The sequence below is a fragment of the Rhinolophus sinicus genome, linkage group LG10 (assembly GCF_036562045.2).
Source record: "Rhinolophus sinicus isolate RSC01 linkage group LG10, ASM3656204v1, whole genome shotgun sequence".
NCBI lineage: Eukaryota > Metazoa > Chordata > Mammalia > Chiroptera > Rhinolophidae > Rhinolophus > Rhinolophus sinicus.
The window spans coordinates 80949075-80968068 of record NC_133759.1 but is presented as its reverse complement, the minus strand read 5'-3'; the positions used below and the strand labels follow the sequence as shown (position 1 = coordinate 80968068).

At 42.2% G+C, this 18994-nt stretch overlaps 1 long non-coding RNA gene and 1 other non-coding gene across 7 annotated transcripts; both read right to left on the bottom strand.

Moving 5' to 3' along the window:
- Positions 1-286: 286 nt before the first annotated feature.
- Positions 287-9431, bottom strand: LOC109451791 (uncharacterized). Of its 6 annotated transcripts, XR_012489794.1 has the most exons (7): positions 8301-8374; positions 7998-8093; positions 7040-7077; positions 6283-6333; positions 5689-5768; positions 4822-4904; positions 287-817 (listed from the first exon to the last, which is right to left on the bottom strand). It is a non-coding gene; the product is annotated as an uncharacterized LOC109451791 (long non-coding RNA). The 6 variants fall into 6 exon arrangements; XR_012489795.1 differs by lacking the exons at positions 7998-8093; positions 8301-8374 and adding an exon at positions 8578-9431; XR_012489793.1 differs by lacking the exon at positions 7998-8093 and having other exon boundaries at positions 8301-8371.
- Positions 4976-5176, bottom strand: LOC141567428 (small nucleolar RNA SNORA74). The gene has a single exon (XR_012490008.1). It is a non-coding gene; the product is annotated as a small nucleolar RNA SNORA74 (small nucleolar RNA).
- Positions 9432-18994: the final 9563 nt, after the last annotated feature.

The following is an 18994-nucleotide window of genomic DNA, read 5'->3' as shown; positions in this document are numbered from 1 at the left end:
AACATCTCAGTATCAAGAGCACATCTAACACCCAGATCTTGGTTCCTTAATACCATTAAATAATAAAGAAACCAGGGCTCCTTGGCTAAATGGTTGACTCAGAGATTGGGACAGGTTGAAGATACTAAATGACTTCTGCGTCACCTTGGCGGAGGTCAGACAGTGGGAGGCGGATGGGATTGGGGTGTGCTTCCAGAATCTCTCTCGTAATCTCAAAACTGTTGCTAGATCTGGGACAGTGCTCAAGATATAACACCCAATGTCTGACAAGAATGGAGACAACAGAAAAGGACGTAGACATTTATTTGTAAGTGTCTGAAAAATTCAGTAATTTTATTTGCTCAGAGGTGGCTGTGAATCTTTGAAGGGAAAATACAGCATGAATTTTTTTTTAAACCAAGAAATCAGCAAGGTGGTATTTAGATGACCATCTATTGCTCACATGCCGTCCCAGGTGTGAGCTTTGATATTATTCAAATTCTTCCTCTTCCATGAAATTGCAGCTCACAGTGAAATTTTCCTTCCTCTAAATCAGTTCTCAAGCTTTACTGTGCATCAAAATTACCTGAAGGGCTTGCGGCTACATAGATGGCTGGTCCTCACCTTTAGATGGGGCTTGAGAAGCTGTCTTCCTGACAAGTTCCCTGGTGATGTTGCTGCTGCGGGTCTAAACACTGGTGTGAACTCATGACTCCCATGAAGCAGGGTCTGTGCTCCACTCCTTCACTGCTTCATCCTGTCTACCACAGTGCTTGGCATTTAGTAGTCACTTTATAAATACTGGTGAATGAATGAATACATATCCTCACATTGGCTCCTGAAAAAAAAAAAAAAAAAGATACAAAATGAGCCCGGAGCATCTTATAGTGCCATAAAGTGAGACATGCTTAAACACAACCCTGCAATAATGGGGACATATTGAGGAGACACAGAGCCAACTGAAAGAGCTGCCAATGGCTAGAGATGGAACGCTTTGAACAAAATGAAGTATTATCAAATTATTTCCCAAAGTATAAATATCCATGACTCCATAGTAGTATAAATTGGATAAACAGGGAGAAAAGACCAATTTCTTTCTGAAAAATTCCAAGTAACTTTGCAATAGTGACTTCATTGCAAAGTGTACAGTATTGGGTGGAGCGGAGTAACTTTACAGTGGAGAAACCTGGCAAGACCTCAGCCAGGTGAGCAAGTCTAACATCAACAGTAATAAATCATGTTGTTAGCATGTATTCTTGGTATGTGATGTGAATGGTACTTTATCTCTGTAGTCTTCCTCTCAAAATCCCTTAAGCCCAGCCTAATCATGAGAAAAACTCAATCCTAACTGAGGGACTTTTTATAAAATACCTGACACAAAACTCAAGGTCATCAAAAACAAGGAAAGTCTAAGAAGTTGTCATAGCCAAGAGGAGCCTAAGGAGACATGATGAGTAAATGTAACATCCTCAGTGGGATCCTGGAACAGATAGAGGACATTAGATAAAAACTACAGAAATCTGAATACAGTATGGACTTTAGTTAATAATAATGTATCAATATTAGCCCATTAATTATGACAAACATACTATACTAATGTAAGATGTTATTAGGTGTGGGGGACATGGGAATTGTTTGTACTATCTTCACAACTTTTCTGTAAACCTACAACTATTCTAAAATAAAATAAATTTCAAGGTCCATTTTATCACCCCTTCCCAGGGGAGTAGTTAAGTCACCCAAACAAGCAGTACAGAACATCCTCACACCCCAAAAGGCCTTTACTGGACAACAGGGAGGGCTAAAGTAACAGGGGCTCCTTTAACCCTGGCCTTAAGATACTAAATTAACAAATATATGACCCAGCAAATTGGCTCATTAAGTGTTCTAAAATAGTACTAAAGAGAAATGTTTTTAAGCAGACATTCTAAGTATTACAGTTGATTTGTTAATTCAGTGAAATTCTTTTCCAAGAGAATATTGACAGGCTCATTAACTGGAGCTGTTCATAAAGCCCCAATTAAGGAAAAAGATTAACAGGAGTCATTGTCACTTTTTAAAGTTCTTAATTAATTGCTCTTACCATGTTGTTTTCTTTTGTGTGAATTCCTAGGCACTGAGCTTCCTATTAGTATCCCTTTGGGGCATGCAGAATTTATTCTTCTGGGGTTTTGTTTTCCCAATTAAAATTTGAGACGTGATCCAAATGTTCAATGCAAGTCTATTGACAGTAGTTTCTTTCAACCCTGAGAGGGAAACAGGCGACGGGATAGCACTCAGTACTTAGGGCCCCCTACTCACCCTGCTTTAGTTTTTCCTCTTATACAGGACTGGGGCCTGAGACTTGATCAGAGCAATAAAGAGAGGCACTTGGATATTTACAGACCAGTAACCCTGCCAGTACAATTTCAGTTTCCTTTGCAAAAGGATGATAAAGAGAAGGAATGAATAAAAATCTTTGAAATGTTTTACACTTCATCTTCTTCCTAAGACTCACCAGGAAATAAAAAAAATCAAGTCAACAGGGAGTAGTAGGTGACTAATTAACTTCACTTATCAAGTAGGAAATCCCGTGAAATTATTTTAATGTGCATGATTAAGCCATTGAAACCTCTTAGGGTATTAAATACAGGCACAAATACCAAATGAATTATCCCTTTTCAAGTAGCAACCTAGGGGCCTCTCTGCACCTGGGTAGCGTTACCATGGTCAGGAAGGCAATCAGTATGCTCAGAGGAACTTGAGATCTCATATTTAAACCCTGGCTATTCATGATATTTAATATTCCCCTTTTCTTAGTAGCCATTTCTATTTCACTGCCTAGGGCTGAGGCTGTGATTAGGCTCTGCTGGAATTGAAGACTGCTATTCTTTCTTATAACCTCTTCCTTAGGTGTACCTTAAAAGAGAACCACTATGATCAAAGTAGCTCATGCATAAAGTATACATAAATCCCAAACACAAGAAATAAGGACTATTCTACTACTGAATAATTTACTAAAGTCACCCTCATCCTCTAAGAGATGAAGCGTTTAAGGCTATATGGTAAAGGTTTGCTATAAGAGAAGGGTATTGATAACATGGACTTTTTCCCATCTTGGTACTGGCCCTGAATCTGTCACAAATGAGCTGTCAACTGTCAAGGCCTGAATTCCATTCTCTAGAACAGAATTTGGTAAACTATAGACTGCAGGCCAGAAGCCTGCCATCTGTTTTCCAAAGGCCCCCGAGCTTAGAATGGTCGAGGGAAAAATTTTTGTTGTGACACTGACAATTTTATGAATTCTAATTTCAGTGTCCATAAATAAAGTTTTATTGGAACACAGTAATGCTCACTTGTTGCCAATTGTCTAAGACTGCCTTTACACTGCAATTGCAGAGCTGAATAGTTGCAAGAGACCACATGATGCACAAGCCTAAAATATTACCTGACCCTTTATAGGAAGTTTGCCAACCCCTGCTCTAGAATAGCAGTGTATAATAAAACTTCCTACATTGGTGGAAATGTTCTCTGGGCTGTCCAATATATCATATTTTTCCCGAAAATAAGATCTAGCTGGACAATCAGCTCTAATGAGTCTTTTGGAGCAAACATTAATATAAGACCCAGTCTTATTTTACTATAAGACCGGGTCTTCATAATATAATAAATATATAATAATATGTTATATAACAATATGATATAATACTGGGTCTTATATTAATGTTTGCTCCAAAAGACGCATTAGAGCTGACTGTCCGCTTGGTCTTATTTTTGGGGAAACATGATAGTAGTTACTAAATCCTGAGATGGAGAAACTGATTTAATTTTTGTCAATTTAAACAGCCACATGTATTGTACAGCAGAGCCCTAGGAAATGAGGGCTTAGTTTAAGTCTTGGACTTAAATTTTTACAATTTTAAGTTTTCTACCTGTAAAGAATACCTCTCTTCTATGTTTTCCCTTTGCTCTCACACTACTACCACCATTTCTGACACCAAATGTCTGGGTTTCTTCCCCACACCAAGCACATCTGTGTCACTAGCTGAGTGTCCTAAAATTTAACTCAATTCTGACACTATCTACACCTGGAGACAGCATCAGATCCCACAGGTTAAGGTTACATCCCACAAGACTGCCCACCCTACCTCCAAATCACAAGATCAGGTTATCACCCATGCTTCTGACTGATAGGCTAAAAATCTGAGGTTCCCACAATCTTCTACTTCGGCTCAACTAATTTGCTAGAGTAGCTCAGAGCTCAGGGGGAAAATATTATTGTTTACCAGTTTATTCTAAAAGGATGTGATAAAGGATACAGATAAACATCCAAATGGAAGAGATGCATAGGACAGGGTACAAGTGAAGGGGTACCAAGCTCTCATGCCCTCTCCAGGAGCATCACTCACCCAGCACCTCCATGTGTTCACCACCCTGAAAGTTCTCTGAACCCCATGCTATTGGGATTTTTATGGAGGCTTCAACATATAGGCATGATCAATTATTAACTCCAATTCTAGCCCCTCACCCCCCTCTGGAGAATGTGAGCTGAGGCTGAAAATTCCAAGTTTCTAATCATTGTTTGGTCTTTCTGGTGACAAACCCCCACTAGAACAAAAGACATTCCTATCACCCCGGAAATTTCACAGGATTTAGGAGCTATGGTCTGGAACTAGAGTCAAAAAGTGAGTATTAAAACAAAAGATGCTCCAAGCGCTCTTACAATTTAGGAAATTACAAGTTTTAGGAGCTCTGTGCCAGAAACCAGGGGCAGAGACCAATTTATTTTCCTCTATTATTTCACACCACCCATCTGAGCTGGAGCAAATTAATTAGGACCTACATGACAAAAGGACTACATACACTAGTTATCTTGGTGTCACACAGGGCTGGCTGTAAGACATGAGGTCATGATGGAGGCAGGCTTCTCATTCAGGTGAAGGCATCTAGGATTCAAAGAGGAAAGGAATGACATGACAGGTTGTCTCTAACAGGGTCCTTTTCTAAAAGAAAAAAAATTGTTTGCACCCAGACTAGGACCAACTCCACAGGAGAAGTTATTCCACTCTCAGAGATGCAAAACGCTGCCCAAAGGCACTTGGACACAACACCAAAACAGTGCTTGGATCCAGACCTTAATAAAGGCAGCAATTGCTCTTCCAACAGTGTAACACCATCCGAGGCATCACACTAGCCTGGATAGCTGACAACTGCTGGATGATTCCTAGTAAAATAGCTTTATTTGTTTCAGATACCCAGGCATCCCAGGTAGAAGACATGGATACAGGTATCCTCATGAATTAAAGGTTGACTGCAAAACAAGCACTGATTGCAGACCCTGTTGCCAAAGCCTTTAAACATACAGGAAAACAAGAATCCCTTTTCCATACATGCCTTCAGTCATTTTATCCAACATTCGGGGAGTTCCGGCCAGGTACTGGGTACTGTGCTTGGATCTAGCGGTGAACAAGGCAAAATACCCTATCCTTTCCCTCACGAAACTTACAATCTCCCTACAAATTCCTCAGATGGAATGATACAGATAATCTCAAAGATCCTAATGCCTTCAGACTATAAACATCAAAATCCTACTCAGCCTTTCACTGACAGGCTGAATTTGTTGGGGACAAATATAGGTTATTTTGCCTCCCAGTTGTTTCCTGATGGACACCAACTAACAGACTCTATGACTGGCACATATTCAATGTTGGAATGAATAGAGACATTTACCTGAAAACTCCATACAGACTGTACACCTGCCACTAATTTTCTCTTCAGGAGGGCCAAGGATGCCCTACTTTCAAGTCATCCTAAAAAGAAAAAGATTTTACTGTTTAATACCCCAGACTAAAACAGCAGCTCCTAAGGCTGCTTTTCTGTAGAGGTGGAAGCAGAATGCTGCCTGCCATTTATAATTTACCATATTTTTTACATCCTCAGGAATTATTTTATTTCCCATTTGCCTTTTTCTAGCCTATGATTACCATTAAAGCTAACCATCCCCCAAGCCCTCGAGATACCACTAGTCTTAAGACCCCATATGTAAAAGGCTATACTCACAATGAACATCTGAGATATTCACACAAATCCTTTTAAGGAAAAGCAAATTGATAGAACAAAACTAGCTTTGATAAATAACTCCCTGGCCTCCCAACATCCTTATCAGTTCCTCCTATGGAAACCAGGATGTCACTTTTCACAGAAGCAGCAACTAAGTCAGCCCTATTGGACAATCTCCAGCATCACCCTGAGTGATTAGTGTTTGCCTAAAACTGAGAAGCATCTCTTCTCAGAAAATTAGCATTCCAAAACAAAATCACTTACAAAGAGGGCTCAAGATTTACTGCTCCAAAGGGGCAACAACTCTGTTCACTCCTGAAAATCAGTAAGAAAGCAACACAAATATTCTGTCAGCCTAAAGCAGAAATGAGTATGGCTGTAGCTAGGCCTAGTAAACGTGTAGAGCCCATCAATTACTATTTTTATATTTTATTAATGAACTAAAGAATAGCCTACAATTTTAAAGAAAATTCATATCAACACTTCCCTGTAAGACATTTGTATAGATATAACTACAGCTATGAAACCCCTCTACAAAGGAATCAACCTGACTAGCTTTGTATAAGGGAGTGGGACCCATGAACTGATTTCAGTGAAAATGAGCAAAAATCCCATCTACTTCCTCTCTGTATAAGGCCCCTTTTGAATACTTGGAAGGCACTCAAAAAATGAAAGCCTTTTCTTCCCTACATATACATTCCTCCATGGCTTGATTACTTCTGAGGTGTAATTCAAGTAACTTCATACTAGCCAAACCTGTTGGACCAAACCACTCAGAAATGTCTGTATTTTTAGGTTTCTCCCTGCAAAGTTGTGCTCTTGCAGATTTAACCTTAATGGATAAGCAACTATGCTGGCATCCTGGTATAGTTAACAACAGAGATGGCATGAACTAGGCCCAGAATGCCAACCAGCTTTCTGCTGCTGTTCTCCCAGCAGTGTAACACTTGCCTAGGTACAAGGCAACCTAGGCAGCTGCCTACAGCTGGGGCCAAAGGTAGGCAAATGGCACTGCACTCACCTGGCACTACATCTGTCCAAAATCCACAACTGGCCCCTCTGCAATCAAAGCACACCAGGTTAAAGTCAGCCAACAGTTAGTGAATACCATGTGCAGTTCAAGACCCCTGCCCTCAAAACCCTGTAACAGTGAGGCCGGAGCCACAGAAACAACAGCAGGAAATAAAATAGCTTTCCTTTGGTTAGCTTTATTTTCACACGTTATTTGTTACTTATGTCCCACAGCAGTTCAACAGGAGCAAGTAAATGGTCTAGCCAACAAGTATCAGGAAGCCTGGCTCTATCACATAACCGCCAAGTAACAGCAGACAAGTAACTTAACCTCTCTGTATCTCAGGCTCATTTGTAAAATGGGAATGTTATCAATAGTACTCTACACAAGGTGGTTGGGAGGCTTAAATGGAAAATAAATTACATCCATAGGATAATATCTGGGCACTCAGTAAACACTTGCTATTATCAGGAGCTACATTCCAGGCAAGCAGATGATGGACACGAGTGGGTAGAAGGGACAAGTTACCCTGGGAGAGCAACGGGCAGTGAACATTGGAAAGATTGGTTAAAACTAGGTTGAGGAGGGCCTGCAATATAGGACTTCTGTAAGAACTATAAAAGCAGAGCTTTAGAAAAATAATTGGATGCAGTAATGGATGTGAAAGGAACTGGACACAGGTTGCCATTCTGCCAAAGACCTCAACTACTGGTTGAAAGCAATAACCAAAATGTTTGCAAAAATATTAATAAACATTCCTACCCACTCACCCTTATAATTTACCTTATTTTATACAAGGTTAGGGTATCTGAGACCACATCTTTTCCCAGCCACCATCTAATTTCACTCCTGACCGCCTTCAAACAATTTAGAGGAAAAGGATACCAGAGTGGGCTCACTGTCCAGGTCTAAAAACGAATCTAAAAATAGCCTGCCCCTTTTAGCGACTTGGGTTGAAGGAACCAACCGAGCTCCACCGGACACGTGTTCCTCACAACGCTTCCAAAGTCCCTGGCCCTCGTGCCTGGGGGGCGAGGCTCTCCTTGACCAGTTCTAGGTGACCCTTCAGGGACAAAAGGGATGGGAGAAATCAGGGGGCGACTGTAGGGCTACGATCTCCCAGTGTCTCTTCAAGACGCCCTCCAAACCCGGGGTCACGAGGAAACGAGCCCCAATTTCGTCCCGTGCCACGGAAGAAGCCTCCCTATAACTGCCTCTAGTCCCGGGTTTGTAAACCTCCAAGGTTTCTCCCCACTTGGCCCCTACTCACCTGCACGTGTCCGGAACTCCGCAGGGGTACTCCAACCCCGGCAGAGGCCGCATGAGAAAGGACAGCCGGGAACCGAGAGGAGCCCCGCCCCGGGGCGGCTACTGGGCGGGGCCTTGGTGGGCGGGGCCCCGGAGCCCCGCCCAGGGAAGGCCCAGTTGGAAATATGCGAGTTGGCACAGGTGAGCGTACTCCTAACAGTAGGTGGACCCAGAAGGAAAAGGGTAGGAATCTGAACAAGGGCTACATTTATTTGACTCCCATTCCCTTTGTTACTTACGGATGGAAGAGGCGCTGGGTTTGGAGTTGTTAAAGAGAAAACCTGGTATGTCCTAGTGCGGCCGTGCTTCCTGCCTGCCCACACCGTGCGCCTCTGGGACACCAGTTCCTCTTACACGTGTGACGCCTTTCGGTTCCTTCAGGCTCAGCCCACGCTTTTTCCACCTCCCAAGTAGATCCTCTTTCTGGCTTTCTCCAGCAGCGCTCTGACTCTGCTTGTGGATGGCTCATCCACAGAGGTCACCTTGGTTTGCAGGTTCTCTCCAGGAGGTTTTCGGGTTCATTATACCGGTCACTCCTACAGCCTAACCCTGTGGGACCACATCACTAATGCCTGCATTGGGGTCCTTAGCTGAGCTGCAGCAGCTAAAGAACACAGGCTCATTCTGACAGACTTGCACCTGTGGCAGAATCAGCCAAAGAAGCCACATCCTTGATCTGGACAGATTGCCCACCAGGTTACTAGCATTTCTTTTGAACACTAAAACTTCCTTTCCCTTCTAGCTGAATTCAGTATGATTCTGTCCTGCTGAACAGCTGGTAAAGCTGGGGCCCAAAGGGGCGAGGCTCAGTAGCAGTAATTCCTAAATCTGTTCCCCAAATTCTAGAGCCCCTCCCTTCCTAGCTTCCCCAGCATTCTGCCGGCTCTGCTGATCTATTTGCCAGGTGAGCACCTGGGAATCATCCACTGCTCTTGGCATCTACCAACATGTTTTATTATCTTTCCTCAGCTTTTTCATAATGAAAAAAAAATGTGCTTCCTGTGCACCCAACCCTCCCAGGCTTTTGCCGAGAAAGCCCAGAGCCCTAAATTGATTCCAGCAAGAGACCCTAGGCAATAAGGCCAGAGCACCACTAGAGAAGTAGCAAGCACAAATCCTCTCCGGTTTTGATGGAATCAGACACAGATTCTGGTCTGAAAAAGGCTTACATAAATACAGTAATTTAAAAAGTCACATGAGCAGCGCTGGCCTGGTAGGCAGGAGCTCTGCTTTGCAGTTAAATAGGAATGTGGCTGAGGACTGCTGCCATAATCAATGCTCTCATCCAACTGTCACAGTGTGTTCATAAAAGAGGGTTATGAGAGCTATAAAACCGGCTAGATTGGGTGGGTAATTGTCCTGCGGAGCTCTGCTAAAGGAAAAATTACATTAGCATCTCATATATTTTGTTTTCTTTCCTTCCAAACACACAAAATGGAGAAGGCAGAGCTACCCTGAGGATTCATGAAAAGATGAGGTTTGTGTGAACATGTGTATGTGTGCTTTCCAAGAAGAGACAGGAAGTAATTGGGGCTAGGAAGATACTAAGGCCTTTGGGGAGAGAGGGACCAATGACCTGGTGACAACTGGATTCACAGATTAGTTCAGGTAGAAGGCAGGATTTGTATGGAGGGAAGGCCAGCCATTATGAGTAAGGCTGAGCGATGGGCCATGTTCTCCTGTCATTTTGAAAATGTGGATTTTTTCCCCCCAGTGTAGGCCATTCAGTGTTCTTTGGAGGACAACCTAGATTATGATTTCTTCATTTCCTAATTTAAAAATCCTTCATAGGATTTTTAAAATTCTATCCTTTTAAATTCTGAATTCATTTTGGTGAGTTAATTTATGTGGTCTTTCACCAGCAACATCAACTCTTCTACTTTTTTGCTTGTTTCTTATTCTTGCAAAGACAAAATTGTTAGGAATAGTACCAAAAAAGAAAAGAGAAAATTTCTAGATAAAAAAAAAAAATGTAGCCAGATGGAAGGCAAAGGATTCGTGTAGGTCCATCAGCTCTGAATTTGACTTCATGATCAAAAGGCTGGACCCAAGGGACACTAGGTCTCGAAACTTCTTTCCTGCCTTTCCCTATCACCTCTATCTATCCTCTCCTTCTTGCTTCCCTCCTTGATGCCTTTTGCCTATGAGACTGCTCTTTTCCTTTCCTCCCTGGACAGGAACGACCAGTAGAGAAATATTTAATCATTTGTTCAGTCAGTCAGTCAGTCAACATTTACTAAGCATCTGCCATTTGCTAGACCCATTTCAGACACTGCAGATAAAGTCAGAGCAATAGAGATCCCTGCCTGCCTAAAGCTTACAATCTAGTAGGAAAGAAAGACAAGTGTATGTGACCTTGGGCATATGTCAGGGGGCAGCTAATCTAGCCTGGGTAGTCAGGGAGAGGACCTGAGATGGCAGTGTTTCTTCTAGAAGACTGTAAGGGTTTAGAGCAGAGGAGGGATCCCTCCTCATCCCTCTCCTCCTCTTGCTGCTGCTCTGTCTATAACAGCTGCCCAAGTTAGAGTGGGATCCTGCAGTTGTCCTTATTATATCTCAAAAGCATAGTTGGATTGGCAAGAATATAGAGAAATTGGACCCCTCATACATAGCTGGTGGGCATATAAAATGGTGTAGCCACTTTGGAAAACAGTCTGGCAGTTCCTCAAATGATTAAACATAGAATTACTTTATGACTCAGCAGTTGCACTTCTACGTATATACACAAGAAAATGAAAATGTATGTCCACACAATAACTTGTACACAAATGTTTATAGTAGCATTATTCACAATAGCTGAAACGTTGAAACAACCCAAATACCTGTTGACTGACAAATGTATATTCATACAGTGGACTATTTGACCATGAAAAGGAATGAATGAACCTTGAAACCATTACATTAAGTTAAAGAAACTAGACCACATATTGTTTGATTCCATTCATATGAAAGTCCAGATTTGGAAAATCTGTAGAGACAGTAAATTAAGGGTTGCTTAGGTCTGGGTCTTGGGGAGATGTGGTGATAGCCAAAGGTTATGGGGTTTCTTTTTGAGGTGATGGAAATGTTCTAAAATTGTGGTGATGGTTGCACGTATATGTGAATAAAATAAATATCATTGAATTGTACACATTAAGTGAGTGCATTGTATGGTATGTGACATATCTCAATAAAGCTGTTTAAACAACAACAATGAAAAGCATTATTGGGGAACTGAAAGATCTGCAGTTCTGATTAAAATTGTGGGCTGCATGGTCACTGCCAATTTTAAGGTCTAGAGAGGATTTTTTATTTTGGGTCCTGTATCCTCTTAGAGCTTCTTCCTCAATATACAGAGAAACTTAATACGTTTGTGTGGGCAGCACATATGCAAAGGGGTAGACTCTATGTTCCCATACTTCCCCTCACTCATAATGATTTGGTTCAATATTTATAGCGTACCTACTGTGTAGAAGGTATATAGACCTGAAAGAGCCAAGTCTCTTTATTCCCTCCAATGGTTGAAATTAAATTATTAATATAATGCCCTCTATATAAATAAATAAATAAATAAATCTGTTTAGGAGGTAGGTGATGTGGTACAAAGAATAGTCACAAAGCATCCTGGGATTCTGGGCTCCCTCTATGGCATTTAGGGAAGTATCATGGTGATATCAGCTCGAGCAAGACAAGTTGCAGGCCTTCTTCTTCTCCTTTTTTTTTAAATGTATATATATATATATAGTATATATATGTGTATATATATTATATATATGTGTGTGTATATATACACATATATATTTAATTGGAAACCTCTTTGTTTTTATTTATTTATTCTTTTATTTTTATCTTTTTTTAAGGAGGACACAGCTCACAGTGGCCCATGTGGGGATTGAACCAGCAATCTTGGTGTTATCAGCACCATGCTCTAAACAACTGAGCTAACTGCCCACCCCTCCAGGCCTTCTTGACACTGAGCATTTCTAAGACTTGGTTCTCTCCTCATAAGCCTCCAATCACTCTTTCATTTGGTTTCTAGACTCAATTAGTCTATTTCCATACCCCTCATTTTCTCAACAAACCCACCCCCACAATGTCCAAATTGGCCCTCCAATACTGAAATCATTTGCCGGAAATTCATTAAGCTGAACACATGGGAAATTATGGAGGAGATTTCACTTGTCACTTCGGCTCAAATATAGAAAGTAATTTTAAAAGGACAGTGGCAAGAGGCTATTTTTATCTTGCTTGTTTGTGCTGAGTTTTATCTTATGTCTCTCATTCTCTTCCTGACTACCTCACTTCTTCCTTGCTTCTTTAAAATAAACATTGGCCTTTTTAATCTTTGTCTTAGGTTCTTTTATCTTGCTTTATAGAGTCGTCTCTTTCTGCCTTTGTCATCCATTCATTAATTCAACAAATATTGAGTATCTACCATTTGCAGGCCCTGTACTAGGCTCAGGAGGGATATAGTAAAGAATAAAACAGACATGGTCCTTACTATTAAGAAAATTACAGTCTGAGGCAGGTGGATGTCAGGTAGAGTGAATTCAGATTTGGTCACAGGAAAGCCTTGAGGGAATTACTTATACTTTTCTGATGCTAAGTTTACCCTGCATGTGAAAATTGCCAGAATCTCAGCATGTTTGTAGGGTTAGGGAATAAACCAAATAAATACTACGGATGCAAGGAAACCAAAGACCCAGGTTTCTGTGTGATTCCGTGTTTCCCTAAAAATAAGACCAGGTCTTATATTAATTTTTGCTTCAAAAGACATATTAAGGCTTATGTTCAGGGGATGTCATCCAGAAAAATTATGCTAGGGCTTATTTTCCGGTTAGGTCTTATTTTCGAGGAAACACAGTATATGTGTGTCCTGGGTAGGGAGAACATGGATTTGGGAGTCAGAAGTCGATCTGATTCTGACTCCATCACTTAACATATTGGCTGTTTGACTTTAGGCAAGTGACCTCTGGACCTCAGTTTTCTCACCTGTAAATTGGGAATTGCAATCTTTACATTTAAGTTTGTGAAGATTGAATGAGATATCATATATAAGGGAGCAGGCAGGTGCCTAACATATGACACTTTTTTTTTAATCATCACCTCCCTACCCTACCTTTGAATCCTACAATTACAAAAGAAAAAAAAATAGCCCAGTCTCCCAATTGGTGGGAAATGAGGTTCTTCAAATGGTATTCACTGATCATATAACCATAGAAATGGGTTGTTACTTATATTGGTTACTATAAGTTGCACTATACATGCAACTTATGATTGCAGTGAGATTGCTCCCTTCTTCTGGGGTAAGGGAAAGGCAGTAAGAAATGAAATTATGCAGCCGTTATGGAAGGCAGTGTGGAGGTTCCTCAAAGAATTACGAATAGAATTGCCGTATGACCCAGCAATCCCTCTCCTGGGTATCTACCCAAAAAATCTGAAAACATTTAGAGATAAAGACACGTGTGCTCCAATGTTCATTGCAGCTTTGTTTACGGTGGCCAAGACATGGAAACAACCAAAATGTCCTTCGATAGATGAATGGATAAAGAAGTTGTGGTACATATACACAATGGAATACTATTCGGCAGTGAGAAAAGATGATATAGGAACATTTGTGACAACATGGATGGATCTTGAGAGAGTAATGCTGAGCGAAACAAGTCAGACAGAAAAAGCAGAGAACCATGTGATTTCACTGATATGTGGTATATAAACCAAAAACAACAAAAGAACAAGACAAACAAATGAGAAACAGAAACTCATAGACACGGACAATAGTTTAGTGGTTGCCAGAGGGTAAGGGGGGTGGGGGGGAGGTGAGGGTAAGGGGGATCGAATATATGGTGATGGAAGAACTGACTCTGGGTGATGAACATACAATGGGATTTATAGATGATGTAATACAGAATTGTACACCTGAAATCTATATAATTTTACTAACAATTGTCACCCCAATAAATTTAATTTAAAAAAAAAAAAAAAAAAGAAATGAAATTATAGCAAAAAGACTGAAATGAGAGAAAACAAAGGACTTCCTCACTATGAGGGCTGGAAATGTGAGTGGATGCCAGAAAGAGCTACAGAATCTCCTCTTCTAAGAGCATCTATTTGGACTGGGCTGGGGCAGGCCTACCTGGAGGTGGAGAATAAACCTGCCAACCTCTTCATGTCCTATGTAGCCGATGGAATCTTTGTGGGAGGAATTGCTGTTCTTCCTTTTCCAAGCCAGGCACGCTCTGGAGAGATGAATGCTGCCTAGAAGGCTTATTGCTCACAAGGAAAGGAAAAATGGCAGCTGCCATTTCAAGCACTTAATAAGTACACTAAATTGAGAAGCTGCTGATCTGGTTTACCTGATTCCTCCTCCCTGATAAAGAAGAAATCTCTTCAATCAGAGGTCCTTTGAAGCTGAAAAGGAAGCCTGAGCTCCAACTGCGGAAACTGGCAGAGGCAATGTTTAAAGGAATAAGCCGGCTCAGCAGGCGGCACCAGGATTCCTGGATCCCCAACTTCGCCCCCACCCCTGGGAAATTTCAGGGTGCCCTTGTTCTGCAGAGTTCTTTTCAAAGAGGATGAGTTTAGTTGTTCTTTTCTCCCTTCAGCACCATTTTTCTTTTCCTTCCTTCTCCTTGTTCTCCGTTTCCTTCTTTCCTCTTTTGTACTTCCTTCTTTTCCTTTTTCTCCTCCTCCTCCTCCTGCCTCCTAATCTCCGGTTCAGCTGTTGGATCTCATCGCCCACCCCCATTGCGATTTCTGTTCCAAGGACTTTAGAATTCCTTCTTGATCTAAAGTATAATAGTATCCTAATAATAAAGTCAATGCTGTTAGAGGGCAATGTTTCCCCAAATGTAGTCAAGGTATGTTGAGGGAAGACCTTTCCTGCAGGATTTTCAGAGCCTATCATGTGCTAATGTGAACTCTGAATGTCCAAGGGTCATTAGAAATTGGAACCCACATTTCCCAAACCTCTTTGATAATTTTTTCCCCCTTGGAGCTTATTTTGGGACATGGTTTTTGGAACACATTTCAGAAAAACATATCATATTAGATTAAAAAAAAAATACTGTAACATTCATCATCATTTGATTTCTACAAATACCCTATGATAGGACAGGGAAGTTACAATAACCTCACATTACAGATGAGTAAAACTGAGGCTCAGAGAGGTTACATGTCTGGCTGATAGTAACATAGCTAGCCAGCAAGCAACAAAGCCAGGTCTTCTCATTTATGGCCCTAGTCTCTTTGCACTGCCTTTCACTGCATTTAAGTATAATACATATGTGACATAATACAGCATGTGATATGTGATATTACAGCATGTGATATGTGATATGGGATCTAGAAGACAAGCACTCTGCAATTGGTGAATTATGACACTCATTTTTTTCCCATTCACTAAATATATATATATTTATATTTTTTTATATTTATATATATATATTTTTTCTTTTTTTTAATTTTATTGAGGAATATTGGGGAACAGTGTGTTTCTCCAGGGTCCATCAACTCCAAGTTGTTGTCCTTCAATCTAGTTGTAGAGGGCTCAGCTCAGCTCCAAGTCCAGTCACCCTTTTCAATCTTTAGTTGCAGGGGGCGCAGCCCACCATCCTATGCAGGAATCGAACCGGCAACCTTGTTGTTGAGAGCTCGTGCTCTAACCAATTGAGCCATCCAGCCTCCCCTCCAGAAGCTCAGCGGCAGCTCGTTGTCTTCAATCTAGTTGTGGAGAGTGCAGCTCACTGGCCCATATGGGAATTGAACCAGCAACACTATTGTTCAGGGTCGCACTCAAACCAAATGAGCCATCCAGCCGCCCCATTAAATATGTTTTGCACATCTATTATGTGCTTATCACAGGTGCTGGGGATAGAACAGCAACCAAAATAGACAAAAACACAAATTCTTGCCTTCATGGAGCTTACATTCTAGTGGGGGGGATAGAAAGTACAAGATAATTCTATAAAATATATTTGATTATATGTGTTATATAATCATAAGGGCTAAGAATAAAATAAAGTAGAGAAAAGGCTAGGCAGCTGTGGTAATTGCAGTTTAGGAGTACAGGGGGTCAAGGAAGGCTATACTGAAAAGGTTTTTACATGTGAGTAAAAACCTCAAGGAGATGAGGGAGTGACCATGAGGAGATTTAGGGGTAGCTGGGAGGGAGGGAGCTCCAGCAGAGAGAAAGGAAATTCAAAGAGCCTGACGCAGGACTGAGCCTAGGGTGAGGCTGAGCTGGGGAGAGGGTGAGGTGGTAAGAGATGAGGTTAGAAAGATTGAGGGGGTGGGGTCCAGATACCAGATCTTATAAGATACATAATGCAGATGATATGCCATGATGTAATAATAATACCACATGGCAGTTTATGATGTTGTTGCATAACAAATTACCCCCAAAACTTTAAACATTTATCTTAAGCAGTCTCTGAGAGTCAGGAACTGGGAGCAGCTCAGCTAAGCTGGCTCCGGGATCACTCATGAGGCTTCGGTCATCTGAAAGCTTGCCTGAGACTGGAGGTTCTGTTTCCAAGCTCACGCAGGTGGCTGTTGATAGAAGACCTCAGTTTTTTACCACATGAGCCTCTCCATAGGGCTGGTCATGACATGGCAACTGGCTTCCCCCAGAGTGAGTGATGAGAGAGAGAGAGAGAGAGAGAGAGAGAGAGAGAGAGAGAGAGAGAGAGAAAGAGAGAGAGGAGGAAGTCAGAGTGTCTTTTATAATCTAATCTTGGAAGTTACATACCACTACTTATGTCATATTCTGTTAGTCATACAGATAAAAACCCTAGTTTTGTATGGGAGGGGACTACACCTATGTGACTATCAGGAGATGGGGATCATTGGGGATCACCTTGGAGGCTGGCTATCACAACTGGTTTGTGGGAAATTTCCATAAACTAATCATTACTTCAACAAATACTAACAAAAATGTGCCAGGCATTAGAGTGTGGATCCTGAAACACTGGAACTCACAACCCTATGTGGGTGGAGGCCTGAATAGGGACAACACAGAGAGCCGGAGCTTTAAAAACCCACTGAGAGTCTGAAGGTCTTATTTCAAGTCTGCATGAGCATGCTTCTCTCTTCAAAGCCCCACTTCCTCTAGGCCTGGCCTTATTGTTTCATTCACCTAATTAATACAACCTGGAATAATCTGACTTAAACCTGTAAAGAAAAAAAATGCACGGAGGAAAGCTATAGAACTTCAAAAGCAGGCTGGGACCCCTTTGGGCAATTTAACCTTGAGAAGACGCTGGACTTTTATGAAGGGCGGAGCCAACCTGCCCATTCTTCCAAAACCCTTAGGAAACTTCCTGTGAAAGAGAGGCATCCCGCCTAGTCTAAGAAGAATGACAATGGTACCAGAGTGTTTGCTCTGTCTTTGAGGCCCAGGACTGGGTCTGTTCAAAGACAAAGAAATGGCTCTCCTGAGACCCTTGCCCAACTCCGGCCAGGCTTAGCCTTGGCTGTGCAATCAGAGTCGGCCAGTTTCCTAAGATGAGCAGCAGATGGCATCACAACCTCAGGAGCGAGCAGCTGAGGCTGCTGGCAAAAGCAGCCGCACGATTAGGAACTCAGACTCATGCTGGGCATCTGGGGGGCTCCTGGGTGGTGGGGACCTGCCTCCCCAGCTCCCAGCTTAGGGAAATTTGTGTGTGGTGCCTGTAGATTGGGTACTGTCAAGCCAGTATCTTAGAGAGCAGAGCCTGGAGCCCCAGTTAGGAAACAGATGGCGAACACAGGGTCTTTTCTAGGATCTTTTCTGATAAAGATGAAAATCAAAGGTTGCTGTTCCCAGAGCAACTGTGTTTTCCCATCACTGCCTGTCCCTTGCTCGTGAGGTTCTACATGGAATATATCCTGGTTTCGGGGCTGGCAGGTCCCTGGTTGAAGCCTCCTGGGGTGGCCAGATGGGGCCAGAGATGATTTGAGGGATCAGAGGGCTCTGGAAACTATCTAGGGGATCTCAAGGGCTCAAAACTGAATCCCTGGAATACCAGCATCCCCTCTACCACAAGGGACTCAGATGAGGAGCTACACCTAGAGCTGCCTCCCAGCAACACAGGCAGGCCTCAGTCCTGTGGGCCTTCTGTGTGTGCCTCAGCCTCCTTCCCTCTCCTTGTATTTCTGACTCCTCCTCTCTGTTCTACTTTTTCTGTCTTTCCTTTTTCCTCTGTCATCTCTGTCCATTTATGTCTTTTCCTCTGTGGATCTCTTTCTTTCTGCTCCAGGGTAGAGAAGAAAGTCAGTTATCAAACTGCCTGGGCCAAGTGCTTGCGGGCATGGGACACCATTGCCAATCTTTAGGGACTCAGACCCTCTCCACCTGCCCTGCCCTCCCTCTCTTAACCCCCTTTATCCCTGCTGTTACTGCTTCTGCTTGATGGCTAGTCCCAAGGAGACCTGGACAAAGGGAGGTCCTGAGGTCACTAAGAGAATATACTCTCCACCCCCGGAGTCTACGCTCCTTGCTTTGTAGCTCTGGACAGGAAAGCCCTCAGAGGCTTCCCACTAGGACTGAAATTCACTGAACCTCCTATTCACTAGCCACCCATCTATGCCCCTAGAATGTGAGCTTGAGAGCAGGGACCTTTCTACCTTGTTCACTGCTGCATCCTCAGTATCATAGTTAAAAATAATGAGACGTTAAATGGAAGGATGAATGCTGGG